The 12,336-nt window shown below is 41.1% G+C and overlaps 1 protein-coding gene across 8 annotated transcripts in view; it reads right to left on the bottom strand.

Moving 5' to 3' along the window:
• Positions 1 to 12,336, bottom strand: part of LOC134758841 (uncharacterized) — a 330,244-nt gene that overhangs the window by 169,354 nt on the left and 148,554 nt on the right. For 6 of the 8 annotated variants that reach the window (XR_010134473.1, XR_010134476.1, XR_010134478.1 and 3 more), the window contains exon 3: positions 9,440 to 9,607. The exons of the other annotated variants lie outside the window; for them this stretch is intronic. The gene's annotated coding sequence lies outside the window, so the exon portion shown is untranslated. The remainder of the gene's footprint in view (positions 1 to 9,439; positions 9,608 to 12,336) is intronic. 8 annotated transcript variants of the gene reach the window in all.

Raw genomic sequence — 12,336 nt, forward strand, 5'->3', positions numbered from 1 at the left:
TTTGAAAATAGCAATAAATTATTGTTAACTGTATTCACCCTACAGTACTATAGAATACTAGAACTTATTCTTCTTATCTAGTTGTAATTTTGTATTTGGTAACCAACCTTTCACTATCCTTCCCTACCCTCTACCTTTTGTAGCCTCTAGTAACCACAATTTTACTTTCTACTTATATGAGCTCAATTTTCAGCTTCCTCCTAGAAGTGAGAACATGTGGTATTTATCTTTCTGTACCTGACTTATTTCACGTAACATAAGGCTTATTGATGTTACCGTGAATGACAGGATTTCATTCTTTTTTTTTAAGGCCGAATAGTATTCTATTGTGCATACGTGCCACATTTTTTTCTTTATTCATTCATCTGTTGATAGGCATTCAGCCTATTTCACAACTAGGTTATTGTGAATAGCGCTGCAGTAAACAGAAAGGTGCAGCTATCTCTTCAATATATAATTTTTTTTCCTTTTGATAAATATCCAGTAGTGAGATTTCTGGATAAGATAGCTCTATTTTTAGTTTTTTGAGGAAACGCCACACTGTTTTTCATAATGGCTGTACTAATTTATATTCCCAACAAAAAGGCATAAAAGTTCCCTTTTCTCCACATCCTTGCCAGCATTTGTTATTTTTTGTCTTTTTGTTTTGTTTTTGTTTTTGTTTTTTGAGATGGAGTCACTCTCTGTCGCCCAGGCTGGAGTGCAGTGGCGCAATCTCAGCTCACTGCAAGCTCCGCCTCCCAGGTTCATGCCATTCTCCTGCCTCAGCCTCCGGAGTAGCTGGGACTACAGGCACCCGCCACCACGCCCAGCTAATTTTTTTTTTTGTATTTTTAGTAAAGACGGGGTTTCACTGTGTTAGCCAGGATGGTCTCTATCTCCTGACCTCATGATCCGCCCGCCTTGGCCTCCCAAAGGGCTGGGATTACAGGCGTGAGTCACCACGCCTGGCCTATTCTTTATCTTTTTAATTATAGCCATTCTAACTGGGGTGAGATAACACTTCATTGTGTTTTTGATTTGCATTTCCCTGATGATCAGAGTTATTCTAATCATCTCTGTCATAAAAATGGACAAGATCTGAATAGCCATTTGTGTGTCTTCTTTTGTGAAATATCTATTCAGATCCTTTGCCCATTTTTTAATCAGATTATTTATTTATTTATTTATTTATTTATTTATTTATTTATTTTGCTGTTGAGTTCCTTGTGCATTCTGGATACTGATTCCATGTTGGATTAATAGTTTGCAATATTAATAGTTTGCAAATATTTCCTCCCATTCTACAGGTTGTCTCTTTACTCTGTTGATTGTTTACTGTGCAGAAGCTTTTTAGTCTGATATAATCCCACTTGTTATCTATGCTCTTGAAGTCTTACCCATAAAATCTTTGCCTATACCAATGGCCTAGAGCATTTCCCCTGTTTTCTTCTAGTAGTTTTATAGCTTCAGATCTTATGTTTAAATATTTAATCCATTTTGAGTTGATTTTTATATATGGTGGGAGATAGGCATCTAGTTTTATTTTTCTGCATATGGATATCCAATTTTCTCAGCACCATTTACTGCAGAGGTTGTCCTTTCCCCCAGTATGTGTTTTTGGCACCTTTGTCAGAACTCGGTTGGCTATAAATACATGGATTTATTTCTGATGTCTCTATTCTGTTCCGTTGGTCTATGTGTCTGTTTTTATACCAGTATCTTGCGGTCTTGATTGCTATAGCTTTATAGTATATTCTGAAGTTAGTAGTGTAATGCCTTCGGTTTTGTTCTTTTTGCTCAGGATTGCTTTGGCTACTCAGGGTGTTTTGTAGCTCCATACAAATTTTACGATTGCTTTTTCTATTTCTGTGAAGAACGTAATTGGTATTTTGATAGGGATTGCATTGAATATATAGATCTCTTTGCATCGTATAGTCATTTTAACAATTCATGAACATGGGATGTCTTTTCATTTGTTTGTATCCTCTTCAATTTTTTTCATCAATGTTTTGTAGTTTTCATAGTAGATATCGTTCACCTTTTTGGTTAAATTTATTTCTAGGTATTTTTGTAGCTATTGTAACTGGAGTTGCTTTCGTTATTTTTCAACTAGTTTGTATTAGTGTATAGAAATACTACTGATTTTGTGTACTGATTTTGCATCCTGCGATTTTGCTAAATTTATCAGTTTCAAATATGTTCCCTGTGCCTTTTCTTATCTCTTCTCCTTCTGAAATTCCCATAACGTGAATATTCATTTGCTTAGTGTTGTTAACAGTGTTCTATATGTACCATAGGCTTTCTTCATTCTTTTTCTTTCCCCTCTCCCCCTACTTCTTTTTTTTTTTCCGTCTGACTGGGCTATCTTAAAAGACATGTCTTCAGGTTCAGACACTGTTTCTTCTGCTTGATCTAGTCTGTTGTTGAAGCTCTTAATTGTATTTTTATTTTACTCATTGAATTATTTAGTTACAAGAGTTCTGTTTGGTTCTTTTTTAATGATATTTACCTCTTTGTGGAATTTCTCATTCAAATCATGAATTTGAATTGTTTTTCTGATTTCATTAAATTGACTATCTCTGTTCTCTTGTATCTTATTCAGTTTCCTTAAGAACATTATTTTAAATTCCTTTTCTGGCATTTCATAGATTTCGTTTGCTTTGGGATCTGTCATGGGAGAATTCATATGTTCCTTTGAAGGTGTTGTGTTTCCTTGTTTTTTCATATTTCTTGTGTCTATATGTCAATATCTGTATATCTGGTGGATCAGTAGCTTCTTCCAATTTTATGGAGAAGCTTTCATAGCAAAAGATATGAAAGCTATTTCTGTTGGCATGTCCTATAGTGTTGGTTGGGTGGGATGCTTTGGCTTTGGTTCTTGATTGAAGCAGTAATATGGCCTCCTTATGGTTTCTTCAGCTATAATCAATGTCAGTGGTGTCTGTGACTGCCTCAACGGCCTAGGGTGTTGTTGATTGTGGAGGTTGGGGGTGAGAATTTGCTGGGAATCAGAGCACTGGGTGGGCCAGTCCTTGGGCCCCTCAGAGCATGCCCATGCATGGCTGCTTCACCACTGGAGGGGAGGGGTCACCAGCAACAGCAGCAGATCCTGGGCAAGGCTGTCTTCAGGCCACTAGGGGGCATGTGCAGACATACAGAAGCTTTGTTCTGGATGAAAAAACGTCACTGACAGCAGCGTCAGTGGGCCTGGGAAGGCCAATTCTTTGGCTCCTAGGAGGGTGCTAGCTCTGCTGCTAGAGCAAATAAGGTCACTAGTGGTGGCAGCTGTAGTCCACAGGCCCTGGGGAGCATGCCTGTTGGCTCCCTCTGTCCTGGGGCAGCATTCTTGCTAAGCTGAACTGCCTGTGCTTCAGGAAATAGTGTGTTGTGTGCATTCCAGTAAACAAGGTCATGGCTGCACAGCTGGGTTCAGCCTATGTTGTGACATCACAGCCCTCTAGATGGATGTGACAGCACGTCAGTGGTGCACAAGAGATGCAGGAGCTATTGGGCCTTAGGGCAGGATGCACTCTGGTGGTTACTCCATTCTCAAAATGGTGACAGAATGGTGCTGCCCAGGGGGCAGGGAGGAGAACCCAGCATGAATTCCCTCTCTGGAACACTGCAATCATGTGAACTCCAAGCAGCTCCCTATACTGAGCTCAGGTCCCGCAAGGGCTGTAGGGCTCTCCTGTGGCTAGGATTGCAGGAGTCCATGGTGGGAATGTGAACTGCTGGAGATATCCTGCTTATATTTTCCTTGCAATGGGGAGCCCCTCCTGACTCCTAGCCAATTCTAGCTGGGTGCTTTTCTTCCCTCTCTGTGCTATCATCCTGAGTCTTTGTGCATCAGAGGGTCTTTATCACTTCTTTGCTGAAATCCAGTGTTCTCCCCAAGCACTCTTTTGACATATGGTTATCTATGTGTTGTTTTGGCCTTTCTTTATAGTCTATCATATTTTAGAGTGGCGTGTACCTGTTTCTCTTGAGTCCACCCACCCTCTACTTAGTGTTTTGCAAAGCACAGGATTTGTGCCATTACTGGAAATAAGAGAATATTAGAGACATAGTATTTAAAAATATGAGCTCAGGATAAGCCCTGGAAAGGAGTTAAAGGCCCTTCCCAGGGTTCTAACAGAGGCCCCCAGCCCACCTTCTTTTCCTGCCCTGAATTCTGTCCTGTATCACAAAGGGTCTCCCATGCATGTCTATGGACTCAACAACCCACATATCTAAGCACCAAATATATCTTGCCTACCTAACTTCTCCTCTTGCCCACTCATCACACTTAGGGGTACATATACACCAGCAGCACAGTCCATCTTCAGCAAGACAAACATGGGGAGAATCTGAAAGATAAGTGTCTGGAGTGAGCAGTGAATGTCAAAAGTGAATAGATTCTGAAAGGACTTGTCCCTTTGACCCCATGGCCTACTCTTCCCGTGGGTGGGGCACAGCTGGAGGAAAGCCCAAGAAGGGTCCTCTAAAGATTGGCGTTCAGAAGGGGCCGAGTTTCTGGAGTCCAAGGATATACTGTCCACTCTTTGTCCAGCAAATGTTCTTCCAGCCTGTCTAAACACTTGAAAAGCCCATCACTAACTACATAAGGTGCTTCAGTATTTAGTAAGAGCTACAAACTCAGAAAAGCTAGAAGAGCCAGAAAGTAACATAAACGAGTGAAGGAGGCTGATGCAGGTCCTCCAAAGAAAGTCGGAGGGAATGTGGTGAGCTGGAAAGCACGTGTGCTGTCCAAAGGAAACAGCCTGCAGGCTGGAGGAAGTCTGAGCTCAGTTTCACTGGATCTTCCAGTTTTTCAAAATAAATAAATAAATAAATAAATAAATAAATAAATAAATAAATAAATAAAGTCAGAAATAAAAAATGGTGTTCAATTTCTTGCCCTTTAAATGTTAGTAACTAATTCAAAATTTGTTTTAAACACTCTGTGAGACCAACAAGCCACATCTGTTAGCAGGCTTTAGCTCATGAGCTACCAGTTTGCAGCCTCAGAAGAAAAGATTTCTTCATTAGATTGTGTCGAAATCTGCTTCCTTGAGAATCCACACATATGGAGGAACCAAAAGTCACTATCCCTCTTCCACATATCTCAGTTTGAAAGTAGATCACATTTCCCCAAATATCTTTCGGAGACTACTTAGCCAACACACATTCAACTGCTGCTTCTGCAGAATAGCTTCTGTATCTCAGTGTTGCAACCACCCACCTCCAGAAGCCCCCACCATCTGTTTTCCTGGGAGAGCAACAGAATGAGCAAAATATTTCAAAGATGATTGCTTCTTCTTGCTAGTAATTATTTTTCTTAGTATTTCATGTCGGGGTCCAGAAAGGGAAATAATGACTCAATCATCAAGCTTCTTGTACAAGGCTGGCAATTTCAGGAAGTAGAAGGAAGACTAACACTGTGAACAGCATTCTTGATTAGCCAGAAGTATAAAATGAGGTGTGCATTTGATCCACTGTCAGAGTAGCAGATGGAACACAGCAACCATGACACGGTAGAGGTAGGACTTAATGGATCATCCTGAAGTGCCTGGGACTGATTAGCCATGGTGCAGCTACATGCAGTTTTTAATTGATTGATTTGAGTTTGTGGTCAGAAAATGGCTGTCGGCTCCAGCTTATCTATAATTATCAGTAATCAGAACCAGACCTCTCTCTCTCTTTAATAGGCCAGGGCTCCTCCAGCATGCTTGGCTTTTCTACTTTTCAAGACTTTCTGTAACCACTGCCTGAAAGCTTTCACGGCCATAACATGATACCTGGTGCCCATTGGGAAAAAGACTCTGGGGGCATGAACATAAAGGTAACAAGAACACTGCTCTTTCATTAGCTTAATACTTTGCCTATTTTGAGTTCAAGAGAGTTTAAAATTAATAGGAGGCCTCTTACAGTTTAGCCAGTCTATTATAGGCAAAACCAAGTGAAAGATTGAAATAAGAATTCCTGTAACTCTAGCCCAAAGCTCATTTTTAACCTAAAAAATGATCTCGACACTAATTAGAGGCTGGAACTATTTCTAGGAGTCAGAGTGTCCCTACCCTGGGTAAAGCACCATTAACATTTCAACAGGCCACCCAAATCAGAAAACTAGGAAGTATTTTAGACCCCTCTCCTCCTCACAGTCCCCTGTCCCTGACACATCCAATCACTAAGGCATCTGATTCTACCTTTTGAATCTGAGTGACTTTAGAACAAGTGTCCTGGAGTCAAAGAGACTCCAGGTTCAAATTTGAACCTCCAAGAGAAGTTCAAATCCTCCTGCCATCACTTATGAATTGTGAGACCTTAAGCAAGTCATTCTCCCTCCTATGCCTCATTTCTCTCAACTCCATTGCAGAGTTACTATACCTACCTTAAGGGAGATTAAATAATGATGAAATGAGACAGTGTATGTATCAAATGCAGCATTTGTTGTATATGTGCTTAAAAATTTATTTAAAATATTATTATTGATTTGCTCTCTCTATCCTCACCAGTACAACCTAAATCCAGGACAAAAAGTATCACAGCTAGATGAAGAAGGATGAGGAGGATGAAAAAGGGAGAGGAGGAGGGGAGAAGAGGGAGAAAGGAGAGTGATGAGGAAGAGTAAGGGAGGAGGAGGAGGAGAAGTTTATGATGGTGGCGACAGCTGCCTTCATTGCCTCTAAATGTGAATTCCCCTTGCTGCCACCTTGTTACCAGGGCCAGCTGCCTGGGGGTGTACCTGTGCCAATGGTGCTGCCACTAACTGAAGTTATAGGGGCATGTCTGCCGAAAGCTCTTCCACCACCTGCTAATGCAGACTGACAATCCACTGTGCTAAAATATCTTTTACTTCTGATCTCTTAAAGGCCATGCTTTGTCACTTTAATCCCAGAGATACAGTATCTAGCTCTTTCAAAAATCTCTCTGACACTTTAATCCCAGAGATGCAGTATCTAGCTCTTTCAAAAATCTCTCTGACACTTTGTGAGGAAACAGGTCCTTTGGCTTTTTAGAGAAACTGACTCTTTCATGACCAAAGGAAGGATCATTAATTTCATTTTAAAAATGATAAAAACAACCTCAGAAAGGTTTTTAAAAAGTTTTTCCAAGTCACACAGCAGAGCCAGGGTCCTCTGATCCAAAGTCCAGGTTACTTATGTACAATCAAATGGTCTCGTGTCCTCTTTCTTGTGAATTCACTGTTATAGGTACCATTTTCTCTATGCTTTCTCTTCTTTCCTGACAGTGGAGAAGAGCAAATGCTAGAGTGATCTTCCGAGGAAGGACTCTGGCTTTGACTCATTCCAATCTTCCTAATCTCAGCGAGGCAAGCAAAGAGGGTTGCAAGGAAGGTTTACAATATCACCGGTGTTTCGCTGTATGTTCCTTCCTTCAAGTGGCTCTGGTATTCAGAATGCGTAGAGGAAATAGCCTGGACTTAGGGTGAAGATGTGAACTGGAAATCTGGCTCCTTCCTTTCCATCATTCATTAACAAATTTTCCTTAGTGGGCCCAGGCTCTGTTTTGGGCCTGGAAATACAACAAATAAAGCAAAGTCCCCACTCTCATATAGTAACCTTCTTGCAGGAGAAGACAGAAAATAAACAAATGAAGAAATAAACAAATAAAAGCCAGGTTGTAACAAATACCACGGGAAAAACAATGAATCGGGGTAATTGATAAAGAAAGTTGGGAAAGGGGCTATTTTATATAGCGTAGCCAGGCAAGGGTTTGAAGGAGCAGTGACATTTAATCAGAGATGGGAATAAAGTGATAGATTTCTGGCAAAGGAGACAGAGCAGGTGTAAAGGCCCTGAGGTAGGAACATGTCAAGCTGTGTGGAGAATGGCAGCACTGAGTTCAGGAAGCAAGAGGGAGAGGTGAGATCAGAGTGACTGGGAAAGTGAGGGAGTGGGGAATAGATTATATAGAACCTTAGAAGCCCTACTAATGCTCTGGATTTTACCCTGAGGGATATGCCAGTGAAAGGTTTAAGCAGAGGAATGACATGATCTGCTTTATGTTTTTGAAAGGCTCACTTTGGTCACTATACAGGGGCCAAGGTAGAGGTAGCAGTTAAATAGATTTTGCAGTAGGTCAAAAAAGATCATGGTGGCTCAGACAGAGGTGGAGGTGACGGTGACAAAGGTGTCAATGGCAGGCGATTTTTCAAAGGCAGAATCATTTAGCAGCTGGGCTACTTTGACTGAGATATTTTGCCTCTCCTGGCTCAGGTCCCTCATCAGTAACATGAAGGTAACAATACCAATCTCATAAAATCACGGTATGGATTAAATGAGATAATTTATATGAAGGCTATACCTCTTGTTTTCCTTTGTTTTAAAGACAAAGTCTGCAACCTTACGCAAAACTTTATTACATATATGCTCAAAGACCAAGATGTAAGAACACCTTGTCTTCAGAGTAGCAGAAACAATTTTGTGTATAGCAAGATTATTTACACTCATCTATCTCATCCTCTTAAATAAGAAAGCTGATTACTATAAATATGTGCCAGCTTTTATGGTTCATTTTAGAATCTTAGTGCATCAAAAAGTATAAAATAGTTAGACAAGTGAGGGATAAGTGAATCATGAGAGTCTTATTTATAGAATAAAAGCTGGGAATATCTGTGAAAACATCTTAATAATGATTATGACTGGTGGATGATATTGCAGAGTTTTAAAAAAATCCCTTTGTGCTTTTCTACATTTTCCACATCAATACAATAAAAAATGTATTTTAAGAGTATTTATTCCTATATCCATTTAGCAAAGAGAGTTAGAATCTCTGAAAGAAAACATGAGACAACTAAAGAAAATATGTTAAAATTATAAGGGAAAAAGGGCAAAAATTAATATTTTGTGGGTATTATCTGCACAAAAGACACATCAAGTAATTATTTAATTTTTGCAAATTAAATAGCAGGATGTGCTTTTTTCCCTAAATCAAGAGCCACTGAGGTATGGATGGAACACATCGGAACCAGTGAGCCTGAGATGGAGTCTGGCCTGGACTTTTTTCTTTTTTTTTTTGAGACGGATTCTTGCTCTCTCACCTGGGCTGGAGTGCAGTGGCACAATCTTGGCTCACTTGCAACCTCTGCCTCCTGGGTTCAAGTGATTCTCCTGCCTCAGCCTCCTGAGTAGCTGGGACTACAGGCGTGTGCCCCCAGGCCCAGCTAAGTTTTGTATTTTTAGTAGAGATGGGATTTCACCATGTTGGCCAGGATGGTCTCGATCTCTTGACTTTGTGATCCACCCACCTTGGTCTCCCAAAGTGCTGGGATTACAGGCATGAGCCACTGCGCCCGTCCTGGCCTGGACTTCTTACACCCTGCTGGTCGCATGGATATATTCCTGCTGCATAACCAGCCCCAGTGGCTGAGCCTCTGAGGTCTGACTGAGATCAGGTGCAAAGCAGCAATCTCACTGTTATTAATAAGCAATGCTGAGAAGCTCATACTAACCTTCCCAAAACTCCTGAGACCTGTGGTTACAAAATGACGCTATTAATCGGTACATTTCATGCCTCGGCTTAAAACCCCAGAGTCCTACTTCTTTCTCTTGAAGGTGAACCGTGCTTTCCGCATTTCATCTGGTTCCTCTCTCTGTGGATATGTCTGGATAATTAGATCCTGCATATGCAAGAATAAAATGAAGAAAAAGGTGACCTGCCTAGTCCAGTTTCAGGGTAAATTATCTGCTAGGTAAGCATAGAATCCCTTCTTGGCGTAAGTGTAGCACATTAATTAGGCTAAGCATCTCCATCTCTTTTCTCTGCCTTGCCAAATATCTCATTCAGTTATCATATCTTGATATGAGGAAGCTGTGAGGGAGTGGAGAAAAGAAAAGCATCCTGCCACACAAATAAGGAAAATGAGATTCAGAAGGTTTAAGTGACTTGCCTATTCTCTGACCCTAAAGAAATCTAACTTACTAAAGCCTTTTCTCCTTCACTAACTTTCCATCTCTAATCTAAACCAAATTTGTGCATTTCACCAGGCATCACATTGTCTCTCTCACTGATTTTGAGACAATGGCCAGGCCTCCTACCAGCTCACACAACATCTTTGTGCCAGTCAGAAAAGGCACCCCTTCTTCCTGGCACATGCAGCCCCACATTGGCCAGAGCTCAGCCTCATTTTAGACTGGGCATGATACCATAGTGCTGGTTATAGCCTTCATGACTGTATTGCAGCCCCTTAATATGGCTGGACAACTAAGGTGGCTCCCAACACAAAGAAACTTCCTCTTAAATAGCTTGTTGACATTTTAAATTAGAGATGTCAAAACTTGAGGATATTATCTTCTTCATTAAGTCTTTTTCCATTTTGTCTGTTCCCATCACTGACACTCCAAGAAACCTCTGCCCTCAACCTTGGAATCAATATTTATTCTAGCTGGCTTGTCTTCATCCTCACATCCAGGTTGACACCAAATCTTTCCAACTCTTTTTTGAAAAATAGCAAGTACATTTTTCCCCTCCAACTGCAACCCTCTTTTAGCCTGTGGATTTTATTCTTAGACTCCTGAAACAAATTCCCAGTCTGTTTTATATTTTAGCCTCTTACACTTCCAGGCCTTCCAATGAAACAACAAGAATCATATTTCTTGGCCACCATTTTAAATCATGTTAATCCATTTCTCAGAATACTGCATCTGCCAAAAAAAAAAAAAAAAAAAGGCTTTCGTACTCTCTACTAGTTTTAATCCCACAAAATCTCCGTAGTCTTACAGAGCACTGCCATGGGTTGAGTTGTCCAACAGCAGACCTGAGACAATGTTTAGCGTTTAGTATATTTCTAGGGTATCCCTTGGGACCAACAGCTGTGAAAAGAAGGGGAAAACAATTGAGCAGAGGGAGAAGTCAGGTTGTGATGCAGACCTGATTGCCTTAGCCAACTCCACAGGAAGCTGTAGGTGCCTGCTGCAGTTGCCTCACTTAGGGTGAACATGGCCCTCCATCAGTCACTGCATGCCAACCTTTGAGGGGATGGGGGTGGTGGCCTTAGCTAAGGCCACCTTTTTCAGGCCACCTGTTTAAGGCCACTTGTTAAGGGCCACCTTAAGGCCACCTGTTTAAGCTGCACCTCTGCAGCTAAAAGAATCCCTGAAGGGGCTGAGCCCTAGAGGCTATCTACTGGCAGAACTATAACTGGCAGAAGGACAACATGTCCTTCTGAGATGCACATCTCTGTTTCGACCACCATCTATCCCATGTGCCACTTGGATCCACTTCAAGGAGCCAAATGTGCCACTTGGATACATTCAAGGAGCAGTTCCTCCACTGTACCAAGAGGCATCTCTTCCCAGTGAAATCTACAATAGGGGAAGTTAATAGGAGGAACTCCACCCCTGCTTCTGCACCAGTCCCAGGGCTGCAACTGATACTCATCATCTCCTTCCTCCATTATCCGTCTGGATTCCTCCTATATCAGGCTGCATCTCTGCTAGTCTTAGTAGCTTACCTGATGGCATGAACTAGACACTCATTTCTGAGGGACCTGAGCTCCTGGTCACCATGCCGTTATCAGGCTACATGTGCTTTTGTCTTCTCAGCACTTTCTATTCCTTTTGGAATCTCTCATTGGCTGACTCACAGCCCAAATTCTCCCTCTTGACTTCAGTCCCTTCAGCATGTAGTCCCCATCCATTTTTTTTGTGTTTTTTTTTTCCTGCATTGCATCCTTAGGCAGCTCCACTTAAACTCGCTAGTTAATTCCTTTCTTTAATCTTTCTGTCAGTTCTTCCCCATCTCCTTTTCTGTTCTATTATTAGGCATCACAGAGCTACAAAAGATCACCTGTGAGACCTAGACTCTCTTTAGAGAGTAGGAAAGACAAAAGAGTAAGGGAGTTGGGGAAATAAGCTGGCAAACAGAAAATTTTTCTTGAAAAATTGGATGGCTGGGGGAGAAGGAAGCAAAAATTCCCAGCAGGCCAGGAAGTCAATAGGAAGGCATTCTAGCTCTCTTTCAATGATTATGTCTAGCTCAAAATATGGAGTGAATACTTGTTCAGATAACCAAGCAGCCACTTCCCTGTTTAACAGACTACTTTGAGGGAGGGAGTCCTACACTCACCTCCCCTAGCAAAGCGGCATCATTCCTCTTTCAACCAACCATCCATCTATCTGTATCACTGATTCAACAAATACTTATTGAGTGTCTACAATGTGCCAGTTCAGAGAATGTTCCATGATTATACAGAAGAAATTTTAAACTCCTATTTGGACATCATCTTAATAAAGACACAAATATAATTCAACAATGTTTTTGAAAATAAGAGGAATAAGAAGTAAGGCCAAGCATCAGGACAGTACATTTAAATGTTTTCAGTTCTTCTATGGAAAACTGAAGACTTTC

The sequence above is a fragment of the Gorilla gorilla genome, chromosome 1 (genome assembly GCF_029281585.2).
Source record: "Gorilla gorilla gorilla isolate KB3781 chromosome 1, NHGRI_mGorGor1-v2.1_pri, whole genome shotgun sequence".
In the NCBI taxonomy this organism is placed as follows: domain Eukaryota; kingdom Metazoa; phylum Chordata; class Mammalia; order Primates; family Hominidae; genus Gorilla; species Gorilla gorilla.